Raw genomic sequence first — 13,133 nt, 5'->3', positions numbered from 1 at the left:
ACAAGCTATCATCAGGTAAATTTTTGTTTGAGAGGAAATCACGGAAAATAAATTTTTCTTTAAATTTAACTTTCATGTTCGAGACACCAGCTGACGTATATTACACCATGTTGTAACCAGCTGATTATTTTTTTTCGTTGAGATATTGGGTTAGCTACAATTTGACAAATTTTTAGCTGAGAGGAAATGAATGAATGAATGTATTTTTTTTCCTACGTGCGTGGGAGGCTACAACCGCTCACCCCCCCAACCGAGCGCCAGCTGACGTTCACGAGCCTTTATAATACTATACTCTGAGGCGTCTGACGAATTATCTCTTGAGAGGAAATAATTAACCAAATTTGCACCTGGCTCCCGTACCATTAACAACTTTCTATTCAACATAAAAGTAAATCAGGGATAGCTTATACCGACGACTTTGTTCGCAATATTAGCGTATTGTTTGTGTGTTAAATTTTCGGTTTTAATTCAGAGACACATATTTAAATTTTTATATTTCTAATTTTATTGAAAATTCACTAAAACTACATTTTTACAAATCTATAACTTACTAATAAGTAATAATAAAGAGCTGAATTCGACATTTTAAAGACACAGTATCAATTTATTCTAGTTTATTATTTAACGATTCTTAACGATTCATAGTTTAGTTTAAGTAAACCGTTGACGCATTTATAAATCGCAAGTTTAAACATAAGAGCTACTTTCCGCAACTTACTTCATTTCTCGTAGCTTTTGTTTTTAATTTAGTGGGTTATTAAAACTTACTAATTAGACCCCTTTATTTTCCGAGAGGGTTTGAAATAAGTTTTTACTAGCCAACTTTAAATTGTTCGTAAATTTTTTATGACTTATGTAACTAGGGAAATGGATTTTATTACATTGATTTTAATTTTATTTGCATCTATGAGAGATGCAAAACGATAATATACGATTATTACGTTACTTTAAATTTGGGAGAAATTCCTAAAATAATTGTAATTCATTAGTGTTCAGTAGCATCGTAACAATAATTTCATAGAAGGCAAATAAAATAAAAAGCTAAGGTCAATATCGGAAAATTACCTTCATTATAATGAACGCACGTTAGTTGGAATATGGTATAATGTTATTTGCTCTTATGACATGGACATTGGATATGTAGCGGCAAATTATTACTGGCATATCATCAGGTGCCTGAATATATTATTATTTATTATATGGGGCGGATTTATGATTAAACAACACACGTTATGTGAGTGAAGTTATTTAAAAATATGAATATGAAAATGTGTTTAAAAAAAACCTTAAATAAATATATCAACATATTTACTATCCAAAATCTTTTGATATATCATGTCGATGTTATAATACGATAAAAGCGATAATTGGAATACCGAACTACCTAAATTACTAATTTACAGATAAAATAACACTTATTATGCCATCATGCCTTTATTGACTGCGAACAAAGCATTCGATACATTTGAATATCAGGGTGTTAGCGTGGCGTGAAGTGTCTCTAGGCACATTACGAACCGCCGAATTCTACGATTGGGCCTCAACACAGACACGTTTGTTTTCATCGCAACCGTAATAATATGGGTGCGGTGACCGATAGCATCTTTCAATGGGGTGTATTCATGGCGGGGTACAATCGATACCGCACGCTATGAATATTTGAACGTTTTTGTTCTGTCCGCACTTCACACTCGGCTAATTGAAATAGTTTGTGTACACCGCCTTATAATAGCACGGTATGAAGCGACTTTAAACATTCAAGACGCTCGTGCGTAATTAGCTTGTAGCGTACTAGAATAAGATTTTTTAGTTATACGGTTTGTTTTTGTTTATAAAACTTTATTCTTTGTTTCTGTTATGTAAGGCAAGAAAAGAATCATTTTTCATAGTTAACCTGACTACACTACATCGAAACAAGTAGGCACAAACTTCATAACCGCCTGAGTAATTAATACCATAGCTATTATATAGTACATGCCTCGTTTGTTATGAAATATTTCTACGCAATTTTCCCGAGCGAAATTTCCATGGCATTTTGAAAACATTAAATTTTTTTACGAGGGAGTATTTTTAAGCTGAACAAACAATAGGCAACACTCGTTTACGCGCACGCACTTCTAAATTACGGAGCAATTGGAATGGAAAATGAAATGCCTGCTTGCGAGCCATTAAGCAATTCGAATTTAACACTCGTCCCTTCATTTTCCTGTTACCGCAAAAATTGCACGATTTACTTACGAGCCTTCGAAAATGGGGTAACGACGTGGTCTCAGAACAGCGCCGACGGCTTGTAATCGACGATTACATACCGACAAAGCACAATAATAAATTGCTTCCTGTTTCATTCAATCAATCGGTTTGGGAACCTAATGTTTATACTTAGAGAAAGGTCAAGTTTATTGTTACGTTGCATCTTAAATTTGAACGTATTGTTGATTGAGAGATTGTCAACTTATCTATTTATTTTATAAAGCTGAAGAGTTTGTTTGTTTGTTTGAACGCGCTAATCTCAAGAACTAAATGGTCTGATTTGAACAATTCTTTCGGTATTTGATAGCCCATTCATCGAGGAAGGCTATAGGCTATAAATTATGGGTATCATTTAAGCTATCACCAATTTAATTAGTTTTGTGTTTCTTAAATAATAGGGTTTGTCCTCAAAATAGTAGATCTGTCACCAAAATGTAGTCACCAAACAATGCAAAATCAGTTCCACAATAAATCACCTAAAATCCTGAGATATAAGGTCTAGTACCAAATAAATGTTTTTGTATGTATTATAATAGGTGTGTCCTAATAAGTATTTAAGCAAACTAATTTAAAGAGATCACCAATAAATCATATTATGTTACTAGAAAATTGCAGTAAGTTCAAATAAAAAATTAGGGTTGTCATCATCGTTTCAACCAAAAGATTCTGCTACTTAACTAGACTCCCAAGGTTCTAAATTTCCACTGGTAGTATAAATTATATTTAAATACAATTTTTAGCAGAGTAGTAAATAAAACAATTATTAAAGTCAAAATAATCAATATTTATTGTAATAATATAATATAATTATATTTATTCTTAAAAATAATAACCACTGAATAATCAGCTCTGGTTTAATAGCTGGCTTATGGCTAGCATAATTGTAGATAAAACACTTAATTAAAGTTAAAATAATCAATTTTTAAAGCGCGCCAATTTGTCTCCGCCCCTTTGATCATTTTTTCATTAAAATTATAAATTGATGTATTAAATTGGTAACGAATACTATTAATTTAATATCTGAACAAATAAAATGTTACTACTGTATTGGTGACAAAATATCAAATAAAAAGGAGTCGCAGTCAGGGATCGATAATCGATTTATTTGGTGACAGATCTACCATTCTGAGCACAGAGCTATTATTTAAGTAACAAAACTGTTATTATAAGAACGAAGTTTATATTCATGTAATGCAATATAATTTTATTGGTTATCGATCTCTTATTTTACACATATATTAACATTAATTTGATAATTCATACCTGGGAACAATTTTTATTTATCTGAGAACGAAAATATTTCGTGGTGATAGATCTATTTATTAGGTGATACAACTTGATGACAAATATAAATTTTGGTGATAGAAAATATAGTTCCCATAAATTATATCGTTACGCTAAGACTAACAGAAGCGGAGCCACGCGAGTGAAACTGCGGAACGCAGCTAGTAGCTTATAATTAAATACTGACAATGTTTGCACATGCAATATGTAGGTACTTACCTACATGTACTCTTTGTATTTTTAAACTCTTATGTATTTTACTGTTCTCAAAATAAAATCTCTATTTTTATTTTGTTTTGCCTTTTAAATTGAGACCAAACTTGCTAGTAATTTTCTACTTTTCAGACGAAAAATATTCGCTCTCGAGCTAGTATTTTGAAGAAATAGAATAAATGGACGTAGACGCAATTAAAGGATGTTGCATGTTAGCAAATCTACGGTTTTATTTACACTCGCAGAAAAAGTATAACATAGTGAACCAAAGCCGAATTTTTTAATATACGTTTTCAACTCTTTCGATACTTTTTAAAGAAACAAAATTTTTTTATAGGTAGGTAATAGAAAGTCGTATCAGTCGTATCGTAGGGAAGACCGATTCAAAATCGAATTGTGTAAATGAGCTTACACGGGGTGAAGACTAAGCTGACTTTTTTAATCAAACACATCGCAATCCGTCAATTGGATGCGGCACTGACTAAAACAAAGCGATAAATTAAGGCAGGAAACGGGAGGCGAACGCTAGCGCTCGTATTGAAAGATTTACTTCCTCTGTTTAATTGCAATAACGGCTAGGCACGTTGGTATCGTATTTTTCTTTTTACACTTTACCTCTTATTGCCTTCGGGCCGTTAAATAAATTTATGACGCCCGACAAAGTTCAGAACACCTCGACACTTCGCTCTGTGGTGGTGAAATTGGGTGAAAACGAGAAAGAGAAATAAGAACCGCGTCTCAGGTGCGTTGTTGTTTACGTCCGTGGAATTAGCTTCTGACTCGCGCCGAATGGCAGGGCCGCCCATAAAAGTTCCTTAACGCTTATAGTTTGGGGCTACATCACTGTTGACTCAAATTTCCCTCTCAAAAAGTTTCACTGACCGCTAGTTTAGTTTCCCATTAGGCTTACCTCTCGGAGGGATTGCGTCATTACACTCCTTGATGGACTGGACCTAAAAGTTTATTGTTGTTATATTCTATAATTTTTTCTTCATGTTTAAAACAAAAACTCGAAAACTCACATTAACGTTCCGCTCCTTTTAAACCGCCGATGTAATCTAAAACAAGAAACAAACACATCTAAATAACAATAAAATTGTAATAAAAAGTTTTGAGCACGCAACCAAAATTGGGGAAAATTTACCAAATTGTTATTTACAGCTGGCAATTAAAATGGGGATTTACTTTTTATTGCTTTTTTTCGTTTACTAACAAGATGCATTTAATTATAAGATATGAATCTAATGTATTATTTCTATCGGTGTATCGATTTAAAATGATTTGCAATGTATGTTTTCAATTAGTTGTATTTTGATTAGAATGCGTAAGGAGGTTTGTGTTTTTTCCAATTTAATGATAAACATTTATACATAGATATATAATATATTATATTTAGGGCACGTTCTCTAGGCAATAAGTTTGTTTGGTGGACAGAGAATGCTGGTTGTAAAAACAAATCTAAAGCAAAACTCCACAAAAAAGTACATTAAAAAGTCTTTAATTGTAGTAAGTTGAAATGTTACATAAAATAAATCATAATTAGCCAAATAATAAAATAATTTATAAACAAGTTAATACAGAGTTATTACCTTTAAAAACATGAATAGCCATGAGTCAATTATACTGTATATTATATTGAACAGCAATTAATTAATGAGAGTATTTGCTAAAAATATTAAATCACATTGAAATATTGCATCAGTTAATTTGTTATGTTTTGTTCTCACTAAAAATATCGCTTTCGTGAATATGAATTGCGGCGTTGGATTAATTGAGATTAAAATTTAATTAATAGCTCTAGTTACATTTTAATCCCTTGATTGATGATAACAAATGGCCGATATAAAACACTAAACTATTTTATTTGATAATAATTGACGTACTATAAATCATTGCATCTACTTTAATAGTAAATCCATTTTTGGACGATTTAATAAGGCGAATGATAAAATATGTATGTGTTTTGTATGAAGATTCGAAGGTGTAGTATTACACCTAAGATTTTTTTTCTAAGTTTCGATATTATTATATCATGCCCATGAAACTACTCATTACTGCGATTATTCTATTACAAATATTCATGAAGTTCATACTTAATGAAATACAAACACAATATAACTATAAAGATTTTCCATAAAAGCCAAACCGACGCAAACAAATAGCGAATCGATTCAATTTGCCATATAAAAAAGTCACAATAACCCACTTACCCGTTAGTTGTGATTTACAAAACTAGGATAAAAGATATGAAAGAATTACCAAGAATCCTGAGCACTCGTTAACTCGCTTGTCCCATGTCGCTTGCAGGACGTGGCTAAACAAAATGTAATTTTCTCCCAAGCGCCCTCTTACGTGACCCGGCAGAGATATAACGCTTCTAAATTATATTCAACCTATATAAGTAACCGCTAGGACATGTCCGAAAAATTAACGGCTCTAAACGCTAAACACATTACCGGTTCGCCGAATAATTTCGTTTTATCTTTATGAGAAGTTTTAGCTGATTTTAATACTTGTAATGTAACTGAATGTTTTAATTGTTTAACTGAAATTGATCCATTACATCCACCACTTTTAATCACTACTAATTTTCACAGCTCCTCAAATTTGATGCCCAATAGTAACAGAAAAATATATAACTATCACAAAGGCAATTATGTTGAATTACGAGATTATCTGGCAAATATAAACTGCTACAAATTAATTTTTGTAGTGCATGCAGTGCTCATTTTTTATTAGTTGTCCATCATGTCCTATATTTTTTGTGTATTTTTTATGTAAAACAATCGATGTACAGCTGCTAATGAGCCTTAATAAAATAAAATAAAAAAATAAAATAAAGAGCGCAGCTGTCCTCATATCTTATTTTAAATGTTAGTTTTATTAAGTCAGTCAATATACTTTCGTCTTGCTTATGGTTTGTGAATTTTATAATAGTCCTAATTAAAAAACGTGTCTTCGTGTACCATAGGTCTTCTGTTAATGAAATCTTTTTTCACTTGTAAGCTAAAATGAATCAGTTAATTAATACCTAATAATTTTTAAGGCTGTAGTTTCTCAACACATTATACCAGAAACCAAATATTTATTTTCTTTAAAATTATTTTATCTTATTTGACTCTACATTAACAATATTATTTTAATGACTGCTTGTTTTAAATCAGCGATGTTAGTGTTATGATAGTATCAAAATAAGAAAGTCGCTTTCCGCTTTATGTATGCTCTGAATTTGATATTTTTGGTTTTATGGCATTCAAATGATTTATAAATATAAATTTATAAAGAATAGAAAAGCAGATTTTTTTCTATTCTTTATAAATTTTTACTACGCATCTGATTTTGATGATGTATTTTTTTAATAGATAGTGTAATTATTCAATTCACATACCTTCCGTATGTATGTGTATATATTATGCTAAATGGCACCCGTGCGAAGCTATGGCGAATCACTATATAAATAAATTACTTTATAAAGTGTGTATTCGTGAATTTCCGCTCATCACTTTGTCTTTTTAATCGGGGTAACTTAACTAAGTTAGCGAAGAGTAAAGACTTCCCAAGTCTTGTACAAAATCGATAATTTAACTTAGAGAAAGTTTCACTTCTTATAGTTTAAGTCGGTCGTAATTATAGTGAGTACCCGTGTGAAAATTCTTTCACGTTTACAACTTTCTTCAAATAGTTTTATGATTAAGTAAAAATTTGAACAAAATTTAAACATACACTTGATTTCCGAGTTCATAAAAACGTAAGACGGTTCTCAATTTCTAAGGTGAATGGTAACGTTCCTATATATCTAGTATATTAGTTTGAAAATTAGTTATATCAAAAATAAATTTAAATTTGAATAAATTACGACATTTACACCTCTATTCAATTAAAGTGAGAGAGCCTTCTTGTGGTTATTAAAAAAAAACTCTTTCTCGTAAAAATTAACTCCATTTATTCAATCTGCGATCTTATCTTATAAAATTTGCAAAGGACTAGCCGACGAAGGCTTAAATCTCATAAATGCTCTCAAAATGCGTCTCTTACATCGCTACAATCAAAGCTTATGCATAAATTTGAATTTTCAATTAAGAATCTCTGAAGAAAATTTTATTAGACGTAAAGAGAAACCTTTGGTCTCTTTAGACGAAATACGGAGGTATTAAAGGACACGAATAACGTAGGAGAGGCCCTATTTTAATACGTTAGAATACAATTAAAATTATTTTCCGGCACATTACAATTGAAATAATTATTTGTTGCAATGGTCAAGTACCTAAAATTAAATGAAATTAATGCTTTAATATTAAATACATATGCTATAAATAATGAATAAATATACTTACTTACTGGAGTGGCGCAGGGACCCGAAGTGAGTCTTGGCCTCCGAAATAAATGAATGAATACATATGCTATAAATAATTACTGTATTGTACTTTCGAAAGCAAAATAGAATTTGCGTGAATAACAGGACTTACATAACATTCAAATTGAGGTTAATTTGTATTAATGCGTCAAATTTGAGGGTTAAATTTAATGAAGTAACGTGAGCCGATCCATCGCCGTCTCTGTTCCCGAGGCTGCACCCCAAAACGCTTGAAAGGCGTTCGCAAGATATCTTAAATGAGTTTCGTTATCTCTGTAAAAGAAAATGGGATTAATAGTTAACAGAGATACCCTGAGGCGCTAAACATCCAATTTAAAACTTAAAGCAGCACCCAAGTACGTGTTTTTCTTCGACTTTATTTCATTGCTGATAATGATTGTGATTTTATTAATGTTACTTATTAATTCTATCTCTGATTCCACAGGAGATATCGTAGTAATTAAGAGTTACTACAATAGAAGTATAGAAGATCTTTCAAGCAAATTGTCTTCCCTATTTTACATTATGCAAATGCGAAATTTAAAACCTTCATATAAACTTTAGTTCGACAGGATTTAATAGAAATAAAATACATATTGTAATCATAATAAACATAATTATTTTTTATCCTTACCTAAACTCTCAAAACTCTTATACGCAGTATACAAATCGTAAAATAATATTGTTTACTCCTTATAAATAAAGAGTACTTCGAGATAACCATTTCTGAATTCCCGGATCCCCTTTTAGGCCTCAGGCAGACTTATTACTCTTAATATCTCATTTAACGATTATTTTTGCAGCAAAGTTATCGCATTTTTGTATTTATTTGCTAAGATCGATCCATTTATGAGTATACGAAATAGCAAAAGATGAATTTTCTCTTAACTTAATAAAAGATTATTCAAAAATAGTACCTACTAGCTTCCGCCCACGACTTTGTACGTGCATCCCCGTTTTTCCCCGTTCCCACAAGAATTTCGGGAAATCCTTTCTTAGCGGATGCCTACGTCCTAACATCTACCTGCATGCCAAATTTCAGCCCGATACGTCCAGTGGTTTGGGCTGTGCGTTGATAGATCACTATATCAGTCACCTTTGAGTTTTATATATATATAGATTAAGTATTTTATAAATGAGTAGGTACAACATTATAATATTAAGTATTTTATAAATGAGTAACTATGTACCTACAAAATTTTTAACAAAACAATAAATATATGAATTAAGTAATAATCTACATTTAACTGTATTGTCTGATAAACTTTCTCACATTCACTAAGCTCTGTAAAAAGGCCAAACAACCTCCAGTAAACAGCGGACCTACCATCAGCGGATAAGTGTCAGACATATCAATGATTCTTACGTCCAAACTTCAGAGGTTTTATGCAAAGGAGTGAACTCTATAAAGCGACCATAAAGGCTCTCCGCTCCAAGAATGCAAAGTGAGCATACCGTAAACTGTGTTGGCGTCTTCGTGGTGTCCTTTACGGTATATTTATATTCATGGCACTATCTCCAACGCGTAAAATTTCGGGCAATGGCGATTCAGAAGCGGGCATATGTAATTTTGTTTGAATAAGTAAAGAGGGAAGGACAAAGGCTATTTGATCTTTCTTCTGTCTCGACTCCAGTAAGAATAAATAAAGCCTCACTATTTATGCGTTGTATCATAAACGGATTTAGGAGGGTTATGCGATTATTGATTTTCCCCGGCGAAGCTTTACAAACAAAACACGGGGATTACGTTTTCAATTTTTTATTCAAATTTAAACGTTGTTAAGCAACGGAATTGTTAGCTTTTGATATTGCGCGATATATAAATAATTTCAGGCTACATGAATCGTTTTTAAAGTGATATGGAGCATACTTCAGTATCAATGGAAAGTTTAGAACAATTTGGGTTAAATGATAACGTTTAACATTGAGTGTTGTAGGGCAAAGCCTATATCCCAAATATTTTTGCTCTCCACTATGCTAACAAAATACTTGATTTCAGTGTATCTTTTTTGTTCAAGGACGATAACTTACGACAATACAGCAAAGAAAACTGTTCATACTATGATTTGCCAGTAATACGTGTAGTGCCAGTAATCTTGATATTGTATTAAGTTATGTTTAAGTCTCTTGACTTAAACAGAAATTCATCACAATTGATACATTTAAAAGATGAAATATTCAAGTCACATAATAAAGCCAATTTTCGTTTTGTCCGCACAGACATTACCGACACGGCAGCCGTCGTCTGGGAAAGACTATAAAGTACGTTTAGAATCTATTAAAACTGTTTTATTAAAGTACGTAGCAAACGTAAATTTAACTTAATTAAAGTTCAGATGACAAAGTATAATATATGAGAATGTTGTCTCAATGTAAATACAATTATTGCTTTTATATAGATCTAACAATCACATAGGTAATATATTTTATTTTATTTTTTATTTATAACTTATGATTCCAAATGCATTAACAATATACAATATTTAAACCAATACTTATAGGTACATTAAAAAAGTATTTACTGAGTTGAATCACAGTCGAGTTGTGTTTCTTAATGCTATAATATGTATTAAAGATAATCAGACTTTAGATACTGTTATCATACCGTAACATATTTTATATCATAAAAGTATAACAGTGTCAAATGGACATTTGTGTATAAAAGTAGAATTTAAATAGCGCCCACGGGGGCAGTTGTCTTCATTTTACATTTCCACACCTGAGCTGAGTAAGAACTCGGCTAATTTGTTGAAAAAAGTAATTTCGGCCAGTTTACGAGTGGTCAGTTTATCACCCATTTTATTGTTTGAAAGTTGAGCGGTTTTTGTAATAAAAAATTGGGTTCTTTCGGTATATCTTTCAGTGAGAACGGAATTAATGGCTGGGTTTCAGCACCTGCGTTTTATGTCGAAGTACTATTGGTAATAAATCGCTGAATGACAAAATCGTCCGTGTAAAACAAGGCTTTATGGTATAGGTTACTTTTTATAATATCAAGAGTCGGGTCTCCACAGAGCGAATAGCCTCGCGAATCATCTAGTGGACGTGGCTTGGCCGAAAACAAAGAATTTTTACATAGATCTAGCTGCTTCACGCAGTAATTGCTTCGCGAGGTTGCTCGCTCGTGGGCGCGCGCCGTGTCACATCAAGCTTCAAAATTTTACAATCTCAGCAATGATTCATATCATTTATATTTACTCTTTGATTAAATTAACAAATATAATTTAAGATGATATAATATTAGCTAAATATCGGTGGCTTAAAATAATAGCCGATTTATGAAAAAAGGGTTAGAAAATATATTGAAGTTGATTAAAAATATTTTTATTATGTAATTTAATTATGTAGGCAGCAATAAAGGATATTATTCAAAATATCTGATCATTATCAATAAAGTTATTTTTCATCACCAATAACTAAATGAAACGCGTTTAACTTCTTATCTAAAAGCTCGCGTAGAGCCATGTTGACAAAGGTATTTTTTATAACACTCCGGAATAAAACAAAACAAAAACTACGTAACACAATCTATTACAATGTAATTGCATTAGCGAGGTACCTCTGAATATATTGCTTCAAGTTTCTAATTAATAGGGACGAAGATCTTGCAATAAAATGGGCTTAATTAAAGATGCAGCGCCAATGAGTAAATCGTAGGGGTCGGGAGCCGAGAAAATGTACGGGAAATAAACATAGTTTATTCGCTACATTTTCGTTAACTTTGCACAATTTTTCGAGTGAAACTTTCATTAACTGTTGTTTCAGATTTTGGCTTAAAAAATATGAATTTAGATATTAAACCGACATCTTTTAATACTGAGATCTTGAATCTCTATTGCTCTACAATATTATTGGTCGACCCCACAATCTCAAAGGTATATTTCAACACGATAGCTACTTTATTTAAAAATATACTCCAACATTTCCAAAGCAAAATCTAAAGCCCACGTTTACCAGTAAGACAAAGTACACGCCGCTGTATTGCAAAATAAAAATATTAAAAATTGCAAACGCGATTAAAAATGAAGAATGTATCACCCCGTAATCCAGAGTTTAGCGTTAAGCCTCTCATCCACAGAATTAAAATTTGCTATTCCCAACTGTAATGAAAATGCGACTGGACCGCAAATTTTCAGCGTGCAAATGAAATCTTTTGCTAAATTGGTTAACCATTAATTTGTGAATTGTTTTTTGAGACTTGCTACAACGAGACATTATTTTAATTACCCAAATAAATACTCGTTATGGAAATAACTGAACATTTATTTTGTTCATAACGCAGCTGCTGATTATAATCGTGTTAAATTCCGGATTGAAATTAATATCATGTTTGGATTTACGTAATGCCCTATTTATATTTAACGTAAGTACTTTAGATTGAGCAAACAGCTTTTAATCTAATTTATTTCGAATTTTATTGGAAAAGCTTTATACGTTGATTTGGTTTTTAAATTGGTATCTGATGAGTAGTTTGTGAAAATGTGAACTTTTCTTGCAGCAAATAAATTATACGAATCTTATATGAAAAAATGGTGTGTGCTAATTAAAGTACTCAAAATTCAGCGCGGGATCGTCAAAGCAGGTCAAAATAATATTGATTCATAATTACAGTTTTTTTATCAGTTCAATTATCAGATATTTTAATTAATAATGCATAACATAAAAAAACTACCTTCTCATTTTTTACATAACTGATATCTGTGTCACGCAAATAAAACGTCTATTCTTATAACAAAAGTATTAACTAAGTAAATAGTTCAATGACAAGAGAAACGTTTTAAATACAGCCGTGTTACTATCGTTTAATAGACGGGGTTGTAAGGGGCTCATAATTAGAGTGAAAGCGTTATATCCGCGACACTGTACAACCTCAAAGAACCTTACAATAGGTAATGTGCTTACGCTCCTGCCTAGTACGCGTCATTACTTTGAGCGTGCTACAGGATTGGGAAACTATGGAGCCGCCTGTCATTTGTCTTTACTAATAATACAAATGAAGTTTCTTATGTTGAGTCAGTGAAAAGGCAGGGTA

At 31.7% G+C, this 13,133-nt stretch overlaps 2 protein-coding genes across 2 annotated transcripts in view; one reads left to right on the top strand and one right to left on the bottom strand.

Moving 5' to 3' along the window:
• LOC149907015 (uncharacterized) overlaps positions 1–13,133 on the top strand; it is a 251,513-nt gene that overhangs the window by 51,650 nt on the left and 186,730 nt on the right. The window lies entirely within an intron of this gene.
• The window catches only part of Sema2a (Semaphorin 2a), a 248,737-nt gene that overhangs the window by 137,221 nt on the left and 98,383 nt on the right, over positions 1–13,133 (bottom strand). Inside the window, exon 3 of the mRNA XM_090104080.1 lies at positions 4,770–4,805. The gene's annotated coding sequence lies outside the window, so the exon portion shown is untranslated. The remainder of the gene's footprint in view (positions 1–4,769; positions 4,806–13,133) is intronic.

This window comes from Colias eurytheme, chromosome 7, assembly GCF_061535395.1.
Source record: "Colias eurytheme isolate Ceu_HAF_F1 chromosome 7, ilColEury1 Martin Lab GWU primary, whole genome shotgun sequence".
NCBI classification, from domain to species: Eukaryota; Metazoa; Arthropoda; class Insecta; order Lepidoptera; family Pieridae; genus Colias; species Colias eurytheme.
This window is presented reverse-complemented; position numbering and strand designations above follow the sequence as displayed.